The following is a 4,664-nucleotide window of genomic DNA, read 5'->3' as shown; positions in this document are numbered from 1 at the left end:
TAAATTTTAGGCACCTCCCTTGACTCACTCACCATAGTTTGTGGCAGCCTCCGTCCCCTAGAAGCCAGTTGTACCTTCCCAATTCCCAAGACAGCCAAACATGTCTCCAAACAATGCCAAATGTCCCTTGGGAAACAAAGTCACCCCCAGTTAAGAACCATTGCAATCTGTGTGGAATAATTCAGCATATTTCTTTTTCAGCTGTAAAATGTACGGAAGAGCGGCCAGCAGTGTGACCTTTTTTGTACTCAAGGTAGCAACTAAATACAGGTGTATTTTGGGCAGCCTATGAGTGCCTGAAACACACTTGGTACTCAAGGTAACCGTACAGGTATATTTTGGGCAATGCAGGTTTTCAGAGCAAACTATGGAAAGAGACTGCTGTGGTTGATGGGCTGGGGGACATTGGCATTAGGAATAGACAGAGGTTTGTAACCTTCAGGTTACCTACATGTGAGGAATCCATTGTGCCAATAATGATGTACCTGAATTCTAGGCCGTGGCTCCATGGAAGAATAATGATTCTGCTGTTAATCTTGGGGTAGAGATGACAGCATTTCCACTTTTTCCTGGTCCTTGGACATACGCTCAAAAAATCTACAAATGCATACGTACTTTATTTCCTTTTTACAAAATTTGATGGTCTTCTTGGTTAATACTTCGTTATGCTATTTATATTTGTTATTATTCTCTATTTTCTGGGATTGGGGAATCTGTGGCAGTTGGGCAGTTGCAGTTTGTACGGCGTGGCTGCCAATAAGGTTACAGATCCATCAGACCCCAGTGGGCTGCTAATCATACCGGTGAGTGCAAGATCACAAAGCACATCATAGTGTGTGCTGTCCATTTTCATGGTAAGGGTTAAATATGAGTGATACAGTTACTTAATGCTTCCCAGTAGAGTGTGGTTCCTAAGTTTCCCTGTGTCTCACATCCAGTAATGTGTCAAGTAGCATGTTGCTTCGTATCTTTTTGCATCACATCCTACAGAAGTTGGAACATGTTAATAAAAATAGCGAATTAACACAAGTGAGTTTCGCAGGTCACTGACTTCTGCCAGGCAGTGTCGTGTGTGCTCTATTTACATTCATTTCTTAGTAACCCTTAGTGGTGATTAATAACGTTCCCTGTGTAATGGATTTGGAGACTAAACTTAGGTAGGTTCGTTAACTTGCCCATAGTCAAATGGTTAAGGTCACTTGATTTCAGATCTGTCCACTCTGGAGTCCATGGTACTTAAGTACTATTTCAGAGCTGCTTGTAGATGGCCTTGCAGATGTGCAGCCACAGTTCCAGGTGGCCCAGTATATTGTGTGCATGTTGCTAGTGCTCTGAGATCACACTGGTAGGCACACAGTAAGTGCCAAGTGAATTCTAAGTCATTTAAGTGTTATTTATTTTTACATTTTTATTCTCAGTGACATATGGTGAGTGATGGGGCACTGTCTCCCCGCTTCCATCCTCCCTTCCTTCCTTACTCCTTTTTCTTTTCTTGCTTGCTTTCTGCAGGGACCGTGCTTAGCAATAAATTCCATTGAGGAAAGGATGGACTTCACTTGAAAGATTGTTCCTTGCCTATGTATTGTGTTTTCTGTATTCTAGTGTAGCCCATGCACTGAGGAGAATGAAACTACCCTGTTAGAACTATTCCTATAGCTAGTGTTAGCGAAAATTGTATAGTGCCACCAGAGTTCTTTTCCTGAAGCCTGAGGCTAGAATATTGTCTCGCCATTATTTATTACTGTCATGGAGCCATTAGCTTTTGCCATTAGAAACTATACTTATACTAAAGGTGTTACAGCGGGATGTATGTGCTCCAAATTCTCATTACATGCTGCTGACCTTTCCCTATAAATCTCAGCTTGGAGTTATCAGCTTTCTACTTGTTGGCCCTAATTGGAAAGTTCTCTGCTATATCCAGGTACAAAATGTACTATCAGAGCTTGAATTTCTGCCCCTTATTAACATTGCCTTTGTGACTTATTTCCTCAATTCTCTTTCCATTGGCAATCTCGTTGAAACAAATTCCTTCGTTTTATATACAAATTGAGCTTATGGTAGAACACATTACAAGTCATGTAATGCCATAAACTCAGAGAACACAGTCTAACACTTTTACCATTAGAGGATATTAAAATGTCCTTTACTAATTAATTACTCGCATGCCATTTTATTTTACTTAATAACATAGAAATAAATTCATGAATTTTTAGCAGTCATTTTACAGTCTGAAAATCCAAGTGTCAGGTATCCAGTAGCAAATTTCCTGAAGGGGTTTCATGGAGTTGTTTTATAGTTTCCTGAAGCCTACCTATACTTCAGATGGATTCCAATTTGGCAAGTTTTGTGTAATCAATCCAAAGATGGTAGAAGGAATGTTTGTGACTTGATTCATCTCAATCTATGAGAAAAAAATATTTCCCCGAGAGAATCCTTCATATTTCCCATTTAGGTCATTTGTTTAAGCTTAAATGGGGGGTTTCCCAAGTGGTTTTTTTACCATGTCCCTCTTTTACAAGGTAGGGACCCTATATATTGTACTTAGAAACTCTGAAACACTCAAAAGTCCCTGTTACAGTTTTTTTGGCATATGTTAATAATGATATGCTAGAAATCAGTATTACAGATCCACATGAAACGCAAACTTAGAAGTAGTTGTGTTTTCAGTACAGATTTAAATAATTAAACAATTATTTCACAAATCAATCTCAATGAAGTAGCACTTACTTTGAACCAATTGTGTAGAGTATATTGAATGTGAGTTTTATTCTTCTTAGGCTTTTCTTTTTTTATTTTTCTATTAAAACCAGATTAAATAGTTTAAATAAATGAACTCAAGCTTCCTGAGCTCATGAGATAAAATGATCAAAACTATATAGGTTCTAAATTAAAATGTATGTAGAATTATAGGGATGGTGGGCAAATTCCCCTGGAGACAATGGGTATGTTGAAAGATGAACTGAGGCACATTAAACATTTTAAGAGGTTATTTGAGCAAAAATATATTGAAATTGGGCAGTGCCAAACTGCAAGTGGTTTGGAGGGCTCCACTGACAAGAATGTGAGAGACATTATAGAGAAAAGGTGGAAGCAAAGTAAGGAAATTATTGACTGGCTGCAGCTTAAAGACTAGCTGGCTCTTTGTGATTGGTTATCTGTAGTGTTTTCATTTTGCAACCATGAGGCACCTATAGGCTGAGATTTCAGGAGGCGTATGTAGGCCACCATAGCATCAGAGTCACCTCAGTGCAGTGGTCCCTTTGTTTAACTATTTAACAAGTAGTTCATACATACGGAGACATATTATGAATTTGATTACATGAATTTAAGATCAGAGATTTCAGCATTCATGTAGCACCAGACATGATGTGTTAATCTAAATTGTATTCTCTGAGGAAATGGACTTGTTATTTTTCAGATACACTGTAGATTATGAGAAAATAATTCCAGATTTCAAATAATTTACAAAATTCTGTTCCTATTTCCACTATGGGTCTATACTAGTCAATACCACTGACCTCTTTGCTCATTTCTTTGTAGAGAAAATTGAGACCACATTAAGGGTTAAGAATAGTAAGCTTCAACCCTTTGAGTATTAAGGAAACTATCAACCAAGTCACACTATTGAATTGTAAATCTAGTCCTTTGTGGTTTAGTAGAAAAGTTACCTTTGTTTCAACCTCAGATGGCCCTTAGTGAAAGAAGCAGGTCACTCTGTGTTCTTTTTATATGCACACTAGAAGAAAACTGTGTTCCATATATTTAAAATTTTCAAAAGTGGATACATTTAGTGTACCACAAAATATTAATCTCAAATCTAAAGTATTCTGCCTACATGGTTAGGGCTCAAAGGACTAACAGAAAGCATTTTGGGGCCTAAAAGACATTTTTTTCCCAAATAGGTAGAATATAATAATAGTCTGACATTTTATAGTGACTTGCCATTTTCACCTCTTTGTGTTCTGTGGCTTCTCTTCTCTTATCATTCTTTTTGTTTTCTCCTTCCTCTTTCTGTTTCAGCATCCCCCTGCAAATAGAAATGTATCTTATTGTCCTGGTCATTGCCTTTTTAAAGTTGTCATTATTGGGGCGCCTGGTGGGCTCAGTTAGTTAAGCATCTGGCTTTGGCTCAGGTCATGATCTCACGGTTCGGTTTATGGGTTCGAGTCCTGCATCAGGCTTTATGCTGACAGCTAGCTCAGAGCCTGGAGCCTGCTTCAGAATCTGTATCTTCCTCTCTCTCTGACCCTCCCCAGCTTGCACTTTCTCTCTCAAAAATAAATAAAAAACATTAAAAAATGTTTTTAAAAAGTTGTCATTATTTTCCAATTTTGTGTTTCTTATTTTATAGAATTATAGCCAGAAGAATTTAAAAAATAAAGCTTTTAACAACATTCTCTTTTCTGTTGTCCATTCTACTGGTTAATAACTGTTATTTGAAAAAAATTAATGCTGTGTGTCCTACAGGTACTAACATGTCTGCAAGTAGTATATTATTTATTCTTGCAACAACCTATGAGGTATTCCCAGTTTAAAAATGAAGAAATAAATGGGTGCTTGGGTGGCTCAGTCAGTTAGTTAAGCGTTCGGCTCTTGATTTTGGCTCAGGTCATGATCTCACCATTCATGAGCCTGCCTCTGGCTCTGCTCTGACAGTGTGGAGC

This window comes from Suricata suricatta, chromosome 10 (assembly GCF_006229205.1).
Source record: "Suricata suricatta isolate VVHF042 chromosome 10, meerkat_22Aug2017_6uvM2_HiC, whole genome shotgun sequence".
NCBI classification, from domain to species: Eukaryota; Metazoa; Chordata; class Mammalia; order Carnivora; family Herpestidae; genus Suricata; species Suricata suricatta.
Note: the sequence above shows the minus strand (reverse complement) of the source record.